The following is a 17127-nucleotide window of genomic DNA, read 5'->3' as shown; positions in this document are numbered from 1 at the left end:
TTTTTGGTTTGACCTTCACGGTGGTGCCCTACCCATAGGTGGAGCAGAGAGACCGCTGATACAGTGCAGCAAATAATGCAGGATACAATTTGCATAAGTATGCTGTTTGTTGAAAGGTGTTCACGCTCTATAAAATTTGTTTTTAGTTGAAAAATATCAGCAGGAAGTCTTGGTTAGTCTTTGTTGAGGATTGAAGTATTGAATTAAGAGTTTTGTGAGGCAAGACTAATAGATTATGATTTTATACGAAAAATCGGTATAAGCTTAGTTTAAATGGCAAAATACACGGCTCAAATTCAATGCATCGCAATAGATCAGTGGTTAAGTTCTTGTTCTTCTTGACCGGAGGTTGTGGGTTCTAATCTAGTCTGGATACTTGAATAAAATGGGGAAAAAAATATTCCGATTCTGCTGTGTAAGATTCGTGTTGTTAGAATAATAATCTTTATGAACGGAATTGATTGTTCAACCAAAAGATATATCTCAATTTTCAGAATATCCACCAATAGACCGCTTGTATAATGAATCTCCTCGGTCACAACATGCATCCGTGATTCTATTTAGCGTTCGATAAGATCATACTCCATTATAGTAAACCACGGTAGCGAAACCACCGTCGGCCGATCTCTACTACATTGATTGATTCCACATCCCCCACACATATGCTAGTGAGTCGATTGTGTGAACATGGCTACTACACTGCGCCCACTTGAACACACATTGACCGATTCCACGACCAGTCGCTACTCTACTTCTCACCCATTTAGTTTGACCTTCAGCCGCATGCCGGGTTGACCAGATTCAGAACGACCCTACAACAACACACTACCCCGGCAAATTGATGCTGATCAACTTCAATCACTACTACTTCTTCTTCGCTGCTTGGTGGTGGTGTTCGGGCCCAATGATTATTAGTATCATGCACCCGAGCACCCACAGCTCTGTTAAGCTTTTGTACGTATCAAGAACATCTTACCCCACACCGCTACGCGCTACGGACAATCAATCAACATGGCAGAACACAGTGTGTCGGGACCGCACCCCTCCAGTGTACAGTGCACGAAACCTTCCGCTGTCTCATTTTGCAACACAGAAGATAAACAAGGCTTCGGTACAGTTTCATCGACGTGTTCCTCCAGCGCGAGTGCATTCGCGAGGGACAAAGCTGTGCATCGGCGTAACATGACATTCCTCCCCACGCCCTCCTTTGGCTTCGATGCAGAGTTGGAGGAAATGATCACTACACAATGCCTTACAACAAATGGACTTAACCGCACCGGCGCACATACCATCGATTGTCACATTCACCGGGGCAGAGGGTTGAACAGTGCAACGAACATGTTCTAGACATGTGTGTGTGCGTGGGAAGGGCATGAAGGGGCTTGTTATGAATCGTGAAGAATGTCGGATTGCTCATCGAACGTTCCGAAGCATTGGGAAAAAAGGCCACTCCCATCAGGGTGGGAGCATTCAATGCGACTCTAAACGCGCGGGACAATAAAACTTTTACATCACATTCTGTTCAAATGATCATGCAAGAGAAGTGATCGAACACGCGGGCACAACATAAGTTGATTAAATTTTGTATGGGCAGTTAAAGTTTAGTCAATATTAATAGAAAAGTTGCATCATTACATCATAAGCTGCAAAAATATTCAAAATAGCAATTCTCAATTCCAATCAATTGATTGATTAATTGACAGTTTCAACAATTATAAAGCGGTTAAGTAACAAAAGGAGCACAAATAAATAATTCCACAATTTCTTCCCAGTTTCTGTGTCAAACAACACAACCCAAAATATGATCGCTCCTTCGCTCCGTCCTCTGATTGATGTAATCTAACGAAAAGTTTTAATCATTTTCCCTACTCACACCTCCTATGAGGTAACGCGCAAATGGGGGGAAACTTACTGTTTCTCTCCTCTTTCTCTCTCTGCCTCTCTCTTCAGCTGTTCGATAATCATCAAAGCAAATCGAACGGTTAATTATAACAAAAATATATACTCTTTTTGGACCTTCGTGGGTGCAGCGCTACGTAACGTTACGCCTGGCGCGAAAGGTAGGTCCGAGACCGACCGATCAATTAGCTTGCACCAGCGTCGTTAAAATATTTTGACGGATTTTTCATCATTAAAACTGAGCTTGGAATAGCGAGTCTGACCATACACCATGCAATTGAGCTTATAATAAATGCAAAACGAGTGAAAATATGTATTCTTACCTTGGCGGTTTGATGATGTTTCCGTTTTCCGTCCGGGAGAATTTATCCGTTCGCAGCCGATTTGGGCCACACAAACACACCGATTTTTTCCCAGTTCTTCAGAGCCGCTTTAAATTGCACCACCCACGGTCGAGAGGGTGGGTGGAAAATTATACCAAATTAAGCCAAAAAAAAAAATAAAAAAAACAACACTTCGCCTTCACACACTGGAACAATCTAACGCATGCAGAACACGGTTGGGAAATTACACAAAACAGAAGAGAAGAATAAAATACACGCGCACACATACACGTACGCCCACCACTACTACTGCCCTGCACTATTCTGGGTGGTTTTTCATTTGGGCGTTTTTCCACACTACACTGGGGGAAAGAGGCGGAGGAGGGTGGAGCCCGAGCCTACATTTATCAATTACACTTTGTATTTTTCCATGCACACCTCACAATCACAATCACAATACACGTACTTGAGCACTACTGGTGCAGGCTCTTCACGGCCCAACCCAAGTGGCAAAAACGCACCCCCAACGTAACCACAGACTCGAACGAACACTCCTATATGCCGCACACACACCTGCACACACTCTTAAAACTCCCGTTTTCCTCGATTGGAGCGCAGTTTGGCACCACCGTCGTCGGCTGGTGGTGCGTTTTCCATTCGGCCGATTCCGATATTTCACACTTCACCGCTATTGATCCGTGCGGGGCTCGGTACGGGCTCGACAGGCCTGCATCTGCCAGGTGGCCACAAAACACTACCAACTGTACAACCCGGCACTGCCACCACTACTACTGCTCTCTCGTCGCTGCACTGTTTAGTCTTCTGTAGTGTAACCAACGAGGAATAAAAAAAGAATAAATGAAAAACCATCGTAGCGTTGTGGTTCGGTGTGGAAGGAAAACCCCCATAAACTGGTGAAGCTTTTGCTCGGTCAAAAAACCAGGCGCCGTGAAGAAGCCACTTATTGCACCGTTCTACAGCAGTTCTCCTTTCCCGCTCCGGAGGGATTCACCGCAGAACGAGACGATCGCACGTTGATCAACCGAAGCTAAAGAGAATCAATTCGAGAGTTTTATGCTTTGCCTGTTGCCTTCCGTCGGCTCAAGCCCTTTTGCAAACTAGCCGGCAATGAAGACGTCACCGGCGAACCGGAACCACACCGACAGACCCCTGCGCTGCAGGAAAGAGTGGCTGCGAAAGGAACCTCTACCGTAGCTGGGCTTTGGCAAGAAGAAAGAGCAAAACAACAAAACACCGAAAGCACACGTGCACGTGGTGGGGAAATCTGGGTTACAAGCCTGGGTTCGCCAAGTAAACTGATTCACTTTTCAAAATAACAGTGTTTTTTTTAGGAATTAAATGTTACCATCCGACCCTCGCCGCGAGGTTTGATGAGTGTGGGTGTGGGAGTGGGAGCAGCGCGGTTTTATTGCTGGGCACTTTTTTCACATTTGTGTGCACTGAAATCTTCCAAGTAACACAACTAACGTCATTCGCGCGAAAGAAGGTTCATATGGGCGAATCAGCAACAGCAGCAACAAACGGCATCACTACACACAACAGAGCACCAACATCAACACTTTCCTACCGACGCTTTTCCCTTTATTATTATTTTGATTTTAATCGAAGCGGCGCCTGCGTACCGCGCAAAATATTGATGCGAATTGAAATTTAATTAGCAACAACATACGTACACATTTCTATTCGTACGCGCGAACGCTAGTGGCTTTAATGCATGATTGCGTTGGATGGAGTTGTTGATGTTGCTGTTTTTTTACTGTTATTGGCATGCAAATACGCATAAGGGTGTACGTTTTTGCGCCGAGAGATGGTTTCGGGGGTGAGAAACTAGGTTCGAAATTTTACTGGACGTGTTGTACATCAATTTATGCTGATTTATGTGTTGTTCTCGCTCGAAGATATTATTCCATTGCGAATTCGTTGCAGGTTCTGTGGAAGAAGCAAAGGGAGAGAAAAAAAACAAACATTAGTACAAACATTTTTGTGGAGAGATTCAATATCTGTGTGGCGCGTTCAAGAAATCTTGGAATTGTGTTTAAGCCTAGCCAAAGCTTCATTTGGGTACAGGAGATCTTACATTTAGTTTTAATCTTCCCAAGGCATTAATGCACCGAACCATGATGATTCATTAATCATGTTGCCCACTCGTAACTCTTTTCGCTTTCAACAGTTAATTCAATTTCAAATTATCAACCATCCCCAAAACCCATCCATCTCGATATAATCGCAGACGCAAAATTATGCCCACAGGTTATGCAACCGCACACACACACACACACACAAAGGTTGCATCTTCTTCCCAGCGCTACCGGATGATTTCGGCTCACAAATCTAACTTTCCGGCTCAACTGATCATCCCGTGACCACCGTAGCTCATTAGAAAGCCACCGTGCACCCGATTAATGGCGACTAAAACGCAAACCTCCTCGCTAGAGGAACCGATTTCATTCGGTTTCGCATACCTAATAATGGCCAAAAACTCACAAACGCAAACCATGTTCGTTGCATGTCCAGTAGCAACAGTGCCTCACGAGCAGTTGTGTTAGTCGACCAACAGCACACACAAAAAAAATGTTAAAATTTTATTATGTTTTCCTTTCTGTGCTCAACTTCGGCGGCCCTCTTCACCACCCGCCACACAAAGCTCTCGAGCAAAACGTTAAAGCATCGTTTATAAAACGCACACTTTTTGTGCGTCTTGCCAACACACCGAAAAGCGAATGATCACGATGAAAAACAAGCTACGTCAGGAGAAATTTTCCAGCCAACGTCGTGTGCTGTACGTCAGCGTGCGGTCCGCGGTCCGTCATCCTGCCAGCTGGTAATAACTGCTCGTTTTAACTCATTGACCTACCGCTGCGACCGCGGTTCCTTCCCGCCACACACGATCGCAAAACGGTGTGCCATGCCGCGGGGCTCGTGTGTTAGAGAAACAACGCAATGTCTGAATGGGGGGAGTTTGGAGTTGGAACTGTTTCAAGTGGTACTGCTGCCCCTGCACTGCTCTGATGTGTGCGTCAAACTGTGGCACGCTTTTTGTAGCATAGCAAACATGCTTCATCGGCAAGTTTTGGCCCCGATCGCGACCGCGACCATGAAAATATGGCTGATGGCGTGAGCGTGTTTGTGTGCTCACAGTGCGGCATCGTTGCCTCATATTTCACCTACCATCGTCGATAGCTGTATGGCAGCGCTGTACTCGAAAATACGCCCTGGAAAGCCAATTTTTCTCGGCCAACTCGGCGAATGCTGGTGACGCTTTGCTTAAGTTGTTTATAACTCAAGCCAACACACGGCTCGCCTTTCTTCTATCCGCCACCATTCAACAAACGATGAGCGACAATTCATTACTAGCCGCAGCATAAATCAGAGATTGCTTCTCCTGAACATCATGTTCGCAAGCGATTTGTTATGCCAGCTTGAGTGGACTACCACCCCTCATCCGATACGATAAACGTGCGATAGCGTGCTATCTTAACAACCCGCGACATCAAGTCTGTCTGGCCGATGGGGCGCTGGAAGTTTGCGTGACGACTGAACGCCGACCGACCGGTTTGATCGATAGGAGCAAAACGCGAAGCGAAAACGGAACTGCCAAGCCATTTGTCGCCACTGTCGTGTGTCGTGTGGTATATGGTTTTATTTGTTCAAGAGAACGCATTCTCGCGATTAACTAGCCTATAGATGGCGAAAATTAGACACAAAGCAGGTTGTTTTAGGCGGCGGGGGGAGGAGAGTTGTTGTGGTAATAGATTGGATAAATTTCAACACGACACGGTACCCACTTGAGAATGATCGATTTTTCATCTGTGTAAACAGACTGCTCGAGGAGTAACATGACATGATGAAATGAGTCTAGTCTTGTGGGTTTAAACAGAGAGCTACTTCCCGTACCTGTTGGACTTGGATGATATCAGAGCGGAATTTCTGGATTATTTTGATAACAAATTAAAGATTTTATATTTTTCAATATGATCAAGTATTTTCAAGATTTTGATTTCATTATTGAGATTAGATATTTTGTACAGCTTGAACGGACATCTTATTGTGGTTTTCATGACATTAAGCAGCAACTCCGAATCACAATAACAAAGTTATAGACGAGATCCTCGCATGTTCTCTCTCCATTTTACGATCAAATTCAACGAGATCATTCAGACGTCACGATCAGACTGAATGCTTTCAAACTGGCCTCACAAAGTGCAGTCCTACCACATAAAAGATCGTGTGCGATCGTGCTTCCTAGGCTTTCTTTAGCTAGCAAAGCAGTAAGAAAAGAACCACAATTCTTGGCTCATTACTACAGTTCGAGGTGGATGAATGCTCCCGGCACTTTCAACACCGACGCTACAGACCCAAGAACTCGCGGGCTGATTAAGATCTTCATTCTTCCGTTCGCTCCATTCCAGCACGCAAGAACGCTCCAACAAAATGGCGATTGCCCCAGACTCAGTTTCACCTCATTTCCCTGCTAGAAAAGCGGTGTACGCTTCAACTGTACCATTGCTTTGGCTGCAAAAAAAACCACACACAAACACAACATAAATCGAACGGTCTCTTCTTGCCAGCCTTTGCTGCTTCTTCTGCCTGCAATACAGCGGGCCAACTTCTACGGGCCATCCCCGACAGGGCTCCATTCTGTTTCTGATGGTTCCGCTCCAACAACGATCCAGAGTGCATCTTTACGCTTTGCGGGGCCCGCCAGTGTGCTCCCCATTTAAAGTAGCATAGGCCCAACCACTGCTTGATGCTTAAAAGGTATCTTTCAAACTGAATGTTACCTTGGAGTTTGCGTGAGTAAACGATACACTTTGTACGCGACCACAAAAGTGGCGTCGTTCGATGGGATGAGTCAAAACCCCAAAACCACAGTCTTACACGGAGGGTTAAGTATCGTGCAATAGCTGTCGTTAGTCATAAACTACGCGGCGAAATGGGTATCGAAAGCTACAAATGCATGATGAAAAGGCTGCTTTATGTATGTTTTGGAATTATTTGTATAACATTTGTTAAGTTTATCGAATTTACAAACAGTTGCTATTAGTGTCGGCGATTTGGTAATCAATATTTGCAGTTTTATTGCCGCAATGAAGTAGAGCAGTCAAATGTAGATCTACATCAATCAATCAGAAGAAGCTATCGCACTTCAAGAAATGTAATACATCACCAACCATCACAAAACTAGTTCATTGAAAACGCGTTGGAGGCGCCACAAACCAGAAACAACCTTAACCACCGTAGCCAGCGAGAAACGACAGAGGTAAAATCCGTTCAATTACTCCTACCTACGACTTTATTTCAACTTCAGCCGCTTTGAAGACTCATCCGCAGTACCGCTAGTTACAACATCCCACTACTACCACCATTATCTTCATGACATTTACGATGACAGCGCATTAACACCGTAGAGGTGTGTGCTGTGCTCACACTCTACCGTGGCCATCGATTCCTGGATCAGAGCCACGAAGCCTCGCGCCACTCGACGCATTCTCGATCCGCCGCGACACAAAACGTTCAAATTCGAATGTACTACCTTCATTCATCGACCGGAGAGAAACACTGGTCCGCCTGGAAAAGTGGGTCACTGACGAGAACGTGGGCGGCATTGAAGCGTCTTCTACCGTCTTCTTCGTTCGTGTGTGTGAGTGTGAAAGAACTGGCTTCAAAGCACCAGAAGATCCCGTGACAGAAGAACACAACCTTTCTTTGCTATTCGAAGGTGTAATTCCAACTATACCCCAAAGCCACCCCTGAAACGCTCCAGACACAAGTAAAAGCAGCAAAACGGCACTCGGCAAATGTAAGCAAGACCTCCAGAACCTCGCAGAGCAATCTCTGGACCTGGAACGCGATTCTCCCCAAAAGCGTCTGAGCCTGCCCCCATCCGAAACGACGATGAGAGCGCTTTGCAAATGGAACCAGCAAAACCTGGAGGCGACTTCTTGCCCACAACCGGTTTTGGTGGACGCTGTTGCTGCTGCTGTTGCTGCTTGGAGCAAGTTTTCACCCCAACCAGAGACCCAAGAAAGTCTCCCGCATTACAGTTTTGTTTTCCCCCTTTTTCCCTTTACTCGTACCGAGCTCAGAGCGGCCCACCCCATAGGGGCTCTGGCTGCAGGTTATTGAACTGGATTTATAAGCGTATTAAAGGCACCCAAAGGTTGATATGCGGCGAAGCATCTGCTCGGGACTTTGCGACTTCGATTTTGCACACACGGTACAGTGGCGGGGTACGTCATCGCCGTGGGTTTTAGTGTCAGAGTTCCAAACAAGTTCCAGGCCTGAGGCGGAAACCGGAGACAAGCCCTAGAAAGAAGAGGGAAAAAAACACCACACGTACCACACACCGCGGGCATTTTCTATAATGCTTTTTCACCTGAACGCGGATTAGCTGTCCTTCCATTTACTATTGGACAAAAAGAAGAAGAACGTTCATTAGAAGGAAAAAAAGCTAGTGAATACAACATTCCGCAGTCAACGCCAAAGGTCCGCAAAAGCCAGCAGAACTTCAGCACAACCCAGGCTGTGACGGAAGGGGATTTGTGGCGTTACGGGACACATCACCTTACCCCTGTGTGCACTGCGGCGTTGCCTAGGCGAAGGGCAAAGTGTAAACAAACACCCGTAGCAACCCGTACGGAAAAGGGGTCCGACTCGATGGTGTTTTGGGTTTGCTTTTGGGAACTGAGGCATGGGACGCGTACGGTACCTGCCGATGGAATTATGCTGAGAGCATGAATGAGAATGAGAACTCCGGTGGCAGGTGGAAAGCGCAGGAAAATATCGATAAATGCCGGCACAGCAAGTTGAGCACAGGCATTGTGAAGGTTGAACACACTCGGACCAGCAGAAAGGGTTTGAAGGGGTTCCGTTTTTTGCTGCCTGATTTATGAGATTAATATTGTTGAACCTCTGCTTTCCGGCAGATGCTTGGGTTATATAGTTTTATGCCTTTAAAATCCTGCCCTTGTGTGGCGAATGTCACCGGGAATCATGAATGACAAGCCGAAGGGTTTGGGTGCCTGTTTTTGTTCTGGGTTTGCTATTTTGTTGCAGGGTCTTTATTCCAATTTGTTAAACAACTTAATTACATTGTCTAGACAATTTTTTAAAAAATCGTTCATTCTTCGCTTGAATTATGTTGTGCCATACGGTTAAGAGTTCATTGAAAGCAACATTCTCAAAATCAACCATTGGAACATGTTTGTATACTGCAAACACTCTTTAAATCCCAGAATGCTCATAAGCCGCCTATTCTTACGGCCCAACTTAAGCCAACAATGCGATAGAATGTTTCATTTGTTTACCAAACGAGAAGCCGTAGAAAAAGCGTACGCCACTGTTCAGCATTCCTCCCTGCCAGCTCACCAAATAAACACACATACACATGTTAACCCTTTTGCAGCCGATTCAGCCAATTTAAGCGTTCAATGACTCTCACAATGGTTGCATACTGTAACGAGAGAGGAGATTTTTTTTGCTCCTCACCCGGAAGAAGCTGGTAAACATCGATAAGTGCACGATCGGGAATGTAAATTCTCCTCCACGGGCAACAATGTGGCTCGAAACAACACACAGGCACAATCTTCACTTACTAAGCGTTCGCGATGCCAATTATCATGACAATCACTTCCCTCGCGCACGGCTTCAAGCCCGGCGCATTCTTCAACCGAACAGTTTGATGGGCCTTAGACTGATGGTTCAATGCAAGTGCGCCCTCTTGGGGTTGGGAAAACAACAGTACCAGTACTGGAAAAGTAGCATCCTTTCGTGCAACGTTCGAGAGTTTCAAAGAGATGAAGCTAAAAGGTTAAATTGGCACCATTTCGGTCAGTCAGCCATATTAAGCCAAGGCTCTTGTGAATAGATGGTCAATAGTGTGTGGTGAAGTTTTGCACATTTCAACAGCAGTTAGCTTCTCAAGTGCCGTTGGAACAGTGCAACTTGCAGCCCGAACCTACCCTCGTGAGGCGTTGATGAGCGTTCCGTTCGCAACAGTTTACTGTTTGCATTTATTTCCCTATTTCATCAGCCATCTTTACAGCTTCTTTCTATTTCCATGCCACTGCAAATTGCAAACTAGCGGCAATAAAACGTAATTGCTAATCGAAGGTGCATGTTTGTACGTGGGGATGGGGATGGTACGATAGCAAGCAAATGGTGAACATTTTGACAGCGATAAGAGATACCACCGTACACCATCATCAGAGCTTGAATAACTTGTATCGATTAGTATCTTACTGCTATAGCAAAAAAAAGCTGTACCACGGTATAATAAAGCAGACTCAATTCCATTTCTACTGGCCATATTAAGTGGTCAAACGTGTTCGCACGCCCCTCTTCTGCTGACAACAAGATGATGGTGTTTTACGGGGGCAAAGTAACATACTTTTAATAGACGGGTGAAAATGGGTGACATTTATATGGCAATGAATCAATTGACGACAAGAGTAGTGTGTTTTAGTAACGGTGAAAAACACCTCCCCCCCTTCCGTCCCCAAACTAGATTCGATCGCACGGTCTACATTGTAACGGCATCAGCACAAGGCGCGACACCACACGGTCACTGTTATTATGGGGCTGTTAAATGTATTTTTAAGCTCACTGTCACTTGCATGTTTCGTTTGAATTTCCTATAAAAGTGTGATATTTCAGCGTGTTAGACTATTAATTGTACTGTTTTGTCATTTCCAAAGGGCTTAAACACGTTAATGAACACCCTCCAAATGATGATTATGAAACACTTATGGTTTATTTACACTTTAATCGCCCACATCCAGTTCAAGTGCAGAACATCGCACCTCTCCATTCTTTGGGGAAACAAAACACTCACAAACACACCCGCTTTCGGAAAACAATTACGTGTTTCGAGTGTTTCGGCGTGTGTCGTGCCGAAGAAAAACCGGGTGAGCCGAAAAGGCAAACAAACCTTCCGCCTTACGCCCTTCCGTCTCAATGGCACAATGCTCACACTGCACGGCAACAACTCGGCGGCCTGTTACTCATCCCATTAAAACGAACTGCTGCTGCTGTTGCTGCTACTCTTTAGTGAAGCAAAATATGGTCTCCCATCAGGCATGCAATCTTGCACATAATGAACTCCCTTTTCCAACCTCCCAGCTTCATCCTCTCCCCGAGACCCTAAGCTGTGAGCTCTCTATCGGCACGACGAAAATTGCAACCGCGCCAGTAACGAAACAAAACGAACGGTGGAGGAAAAAACCTCTCAAACGATAGCACACATACTGCACATTAACCGTTCGATAATGTTCGAACAGTGCTGTACGGTGTGCTGCAGGGTTGTTGGTGGAATATCCATCCACCGGATCGGGACAGTGCAGTGCGCATTCGACCGGATGGTCTCCTGCCTGCCCTCTTCCCGGCTGTGCGCACATCACCATCACCACGCTATCGCAAACGCACCGAGCTGGAAACATCTTGCCACGAACGTGTGCGGATGGCACTCGCGAGCCGGGTACATACGGCTACACGCGTACACGCGGGCGTGGTGATGGCGGGGCGGTGAAATCATAAACGATTCCATCTGCCCTGCAACCATGGAGCATGGAGCTCGCGCGTACATGCAGCATGCACTTGTTTAGCTACCGTACGTGATAAGCGGAGCCGCTCTGGCGCTGCAAACAATGCAATTCATTAACCGGTAAGCGATCTGGTTGCTTCAGTAGATCCGTATTGGAAAACGCAGATTGTTTCCACCATACGAGCTCTGTTCGCTAATCGCTCCAAGGAGGGTGAGATGAAAAATCGTAGAGATGCGTGGACGCATATGCACACGAAACACGCTGTCTTGCTACCATAAAACCGCCTTGCCTTGAGGTAGCGCTGGCAGTGGTCGAGAGGTAATTTTCACCAAATCTTCTCTCCACTGACTCAAGACGTGTTGGCAAGACGCGAAAAAATGTAACAGCTTGTACAACCTCCGAACGACGAAAAATGTTGCTAAGTGGTAGATACTGTATATGTGAGCGTGTGTGTCTGTGTATGAATCAATTTCACTTTAAAGCTTCAAGTAGCACGGATCCGCACATCTTAGCCAAGCCGCTGTTTAGGTGGCAACGGTTTACCAGTGCGATAATTGAAAGTTTGGCCATGATGTGTTTTGCACCGAACATGCGAAATGATGTTGCATAAACCTGCGCGCTCTTCTGTACTGAGTGAGATGTTGTCTTTAGTGGGTGTAGTGTGGGTCGTCGTTTTTGCAATTCCTGCCGGAAAAGTCCGCGAGTGAGCAAAGCAGCCACTTTCGCAGCCAGTGGCATTGTGAAAATGATCCAAAAAGATGTTGTTCAAGTGGAGCAGCTAGAGGTTGCGGAATGAGATTGAATCAATTAAAGGCACAATCAAACCACAAGGACAGTGCTGAATATTGATCAACGGTGAGAAGCGTGCGCCGAGTGAGATTGACTAGCGATGGGAGTGGAGTGTTTAGATCTACTAGACTGAGCATTTTGGAAATTCAGAAATCTCTCTCCATGGATCCTGTGTCTATCTTATTTCTTGCAAGAAATATCTAAAATAACCATTACTGTCTGGAATGTCAAGTGTATTTTCAATGACGTATCCTCGCCTCAGACATTTGGAAACATTTGGATTCTATGTTCTCCAAATTTAATCCCATAGTACTAGTGTTGTAGTATTGCTTCTAATTCTGATTCTTAATGATTCATCTGAGTCTGAAGTCTATCATCATCAGCAGTTCTGGACGACGACCTTGGTTTCAATGCATATTCAGATACAGGAACTAAACATACTAAATTTTGAGTCTAGTGGTAACAAGAATTTATGTGGGTAAAAGGACAGCAAATCGTTTTCCCAATCTACTACATTCCCAACTTCTAATACATTAATTTGATCTCAATTTCTATTACAAGATCCCGATTTCTATTACATTTATTCGATACTCTTCTACTCTTCTCCACTTCTAATAGTCCCTAATCTTCAAGCTAAGGCGCAGAGACGCAGAGGAAACTGTTGGAAATATTAATATGGAACTTTCATGCCTACTTCAAACATACAACAAACTAGATGTATTCATTCCAAAATGCTGTATATCTTCAAATCCATCAAACTAAAACACCAAACAAACAATTGAAGTAAAGTTCTCATATTCAGTTATCTTTTCCAAACGGACACATACAATCTACGCCATCCTGGCGTAGTATCGCTTCCTCCCCCAATTCCTCAACCTAGTCCCCTGTACAGTCAGAGATACGAGCACGTGACAAAATGGTTAAACACTGGCAAAGTGCTCTGACAACATGCCATACACTGAGCACAGCATCTTCTCGGACATTTTGGCACAACGGAAAGAAGTGTAGCGAAATTGCCTCGGAATATGCCCGTACAGTTCATCCGTGCACGTTATCTTTGCATATTATCACAAAGCTGTGCTACCTTTTGCTCCACCAGCAGAGTTTCTACAGCTTCACCTTGCCACCATTCCAATCTACAGACCATCTTTTCCCATCATATACCCACCGCTATCACCGCACAGCGTTGGTGCAGGCACTCGTGATAAAATGCATGCTACCAACGGCATGTGTGTTTGTGTGTTTGCACTTCTCATCTTGTGTGCACCTTCCTTTTTTCCTTCCACTATCTTCCTAACTCACCTGTCCACAATACATACCCGGACGCAACAATGCCCGTTTAGCGGGCACACAGAAATAGAAAGAAAAAAAAGCATTCACTCCACAACCAACTGTCTAACCTAAAAAAGCAGCTCATACACGATGCAATTGGGCAGCGAAGCTTAGCGTCGGCACACTGCTGGCCGGCACGCTATCACACTTCCAGCTCCCGCACAGAACGTTGGCCGCTGGAGAGCGTCGCATGAAAAATGCATATCGTTTACTTCCGAGTTCTTTTATCACCCATCACCAGTGCTTTTATTTGCCTTCTTCGTCGTCCTTCTTATCACGTCGAGGCTGGGGCCGGAGTGACGTGCGATGTTGAAGCTAGCATAAGTTACTCCTTCCTAGTGCTCTTCATCTTTTATAGCGCCACGGTGCAATATCTCGTTACGAGGCAAAAGCAAACCTTCCGGGCAAAAATGCTATAGAACCTTGGCTTCCAACCGACTACTCGACACAAGCTGCCTTCTCTTCTTCTGCTTCTTTTGTATCTCTTCCGGGAGTTGGAGCTGTGCGATGCAGCTCCGGTCAGTGATGCAGAATAATTTCCTTAGTACGCTTTTCTTCGGCTAATACTTGCTTCGTATCACTTCAGTTAATCGTTTGACGAAGGAAGTGGCACAGGCAAACGTGTCTGAATGGAAGTAAGTTCTATGAACAGTTTTTACGAACAAGTGGAAGATAGAGAGAGTAAGAGAGAGAGAGAGAGAGAGAGAGAGGGAGAGATAAAAGGAGAGAATGTGAGGGAGGAGAAAAGCTAACGCTCGAGATGATTGTTTATGTTTTTCTTACGCTGATGTTGTTTTCCCAGCTGTCGATAATTTGATTGCAGAAGGGATCTAAATGAGATGGAGAGGGTTCATCGTACGACAAGAAGAGTTTAAGTTTAAGTAGAATAAAAAGGAAAGAGGTTTACTGGTATATTAAAAAAAATCTTAAAAAAGGAAAAAGGGTCATTTATTATATTTTTATTTAGTACACTGTTACTCTACTACTTTGATTTATTCATTTGACGTCTAATATGCGTTTATGTGTTTGGGGTTACTAATTCTAGGTTCTTGTCAATTTTTACTTTTTTGAACATTATGGTTAGAAAACCTGGTCTGCAAAGAGTTTGTTTTAATTATTATTTTTTTAGTCTGATACTCTTTACTCGTTTGTCAAAACAATAAAATAGTGATTGATATCTTATGATTTTAATTACAGAACATAACGCACTATGAAATTATGTTCAAGTCAAGCAACACGAGTTTAGTATTCCATCGTTTAATCTGAAACAGGTGGAACTAACTCGGAAATCTGTAACGATTGTTATTCTGTAAACGTAAGCTACCATTAATCATATGCAATTAATCGCTCCTGTAATCTGTGTTACGATAAAGTTACTAATGTTTGTTGTTAAACTGTTAGAGACGAACAAAAAAAAACATAAATAATTACTACCAACCAAACCGTTCCAAGCTGACCCAACTCATTTCCAGCTTGTGGTTGGTCGGAGGGTTCACTTTTCCCTTGGTGGTGGAGCGAAAGTCGGCGATGCAACATAAAGCTCGAATTAATTAAAGTTCGATTGGGCGAAGCGAATTGAAGTATTGGAGCTAGCCGGTTTTGTTCCACCCCCCCCCTTAGATAGTAATACCCTTTTTCTTTCTTCGGCCTTTGTACAGAAAAAGTGCTTAACCCAATAGCGATGATGCCAAAGTATTACAGCACGCAAGTTTACGCAATTTTTGCAACCACCTAACTGAGTTGTGGGGAATAAGCAAGCCCCTCAGGCAGAGCAAACCTTTAAATACTTCCGTTGGTGCGTGTGTGGATAAACCAATTCAAATCACGATTGATGGCGATGGAGATGAGACGATGGAAAACCCATGATGATCCCTCAAAAATGCAGAAAGCGATCACACGAACATCGAACCGGATGAGTCACTTGAGGGTGATTATTTTTTCCACAAAACGTTTTTCGGGGCGTAATTAGCTTTTCGCCTTTTCCAACCATCACACACACACAGACACATCAGTTTCGCTATCGGGGTACGGATCGTGTCTCGATCGTAGACGAATTTTGCAATCAAGCCCATCGCGATCGTGAAGGATCACGATTTATGTGTTTATGTTTATGTAACGCGGATGAAAATTGAAAGTGTTGGTTGGAAAAATCCGTCCAATCAAAGGAAAGCTTTCCCAAAAGGCAAAAAAGCCGAACACGAAGGGTGTGTGCGGAACGGGGAGCGGGTAAGTTAAATTCAAGCATGATTGATTCGTGAAGTGTTCTGTTTGCCCTGCGCCAGCATCGTTGCGCGAGGCTTGTTTGTTTTCTTGTCTGATTTTTTTCTTCTCTCCTCTGTTTATGTTGTAAATCTTGGCCGCGTTTCACTACATCACACTGGGCACGATCTGTGTTGCTTACATAAATTCGGGCAACTTTGGCAGAGCTTTGGCAACAAAAAATCGACACGAAACGCTGTACAACATGGAAGAAGCTGGCTGGGTCGTAATGTTATTACGGATTTTTTTTGTCCTGTATCCATGAAAAGCTGGTCACGTTCGCGAGGGAGTGATTATGGGGCGATCGTTGCTAAAAGTTGGTAAACTGAAAGGTATCGCGAGAAGCCCTTCCGGAATAGGCAATTGGATTGGGATTTGTTGGAGATGGTCACGTTTGGTGTTGAGAAGAATTTTGATGTAAAGGAGATTATCTCTTATTTTTTAATATTATTTTCAGATTACCATGAAAATGTCAAATACATACAACAACTAAGAAGAGTAAAGAGCAGCAAATGGCCAAATTAAAAATAGGAAATGTCATGTAAAAAATAATTTATACATAATATGTTCTAAAATATAAAACCCCAACGAACTTTTGGTGCCCAAAAATAGGCAAATGACTTTTGATTAATATTTTGCCTACTTCAAAATGCACTTTAATTTAAAGAGCCAACTCAAAGCCTAATATTGGGTCAATTGCACTATTCATACATCGCATTACTTCCACAATTGAACTTTCAAACCACGAAACGGCAATCGGCAGCCTCTGTACACTGATTAAAGCTCTTTAAGAGGGGCAAAAACGTATTTATTAACTAGAAACCGTCTCACTACCCCACTGGGAGACCCATTTTCACCAATATTGCACACCGATCGTCGTTCGAACCGTTTACGATCACTTTCTAACGCTGGACCTGGGCTGCCAGTGCCAGCCAAATCGCTCATTACTCTTGCCCTGCCCC

General features: G+C 44.5%; 1 protein-coding gene across 1 annotated transcript in view; it reads right to left on the bottom strand.

Moving 5' to 3' along the window:
* LOC121600543 (serine-rich adhesin for platelets) overlaps nt 1-17127 on the bottom strand; it is a 62985-nt gene that overhangs the window by 35978 nt on the left and 9880 nt on the right. Inside the window, exon 2 of the mRNA XM_041929225.1 lies at nt 2223-3044. The gene's annotated coding sequence lies outside the window, so the exon portion shown is untranslated. The remainder of the gene's footprint in view (nt 1-2222; nt 3045-17127) is intronic.

The sequence above is a fragment of the Anopheles merus genome, chromosome 3L, assembly GCF_017562075.2.
Source record: "Anopheles merus strain MAF chromosome 3L, AmerM5.1, whole genome shotgun sequence".
NCBI lineage: Eukaryota > Metazoa > Arthropoda > Insecta > Diptera > Culicidae > Anopheles > Anopheles merus.
This window is presented reverse-complemented; position numbering and strand designations above follow the sequence as displayed.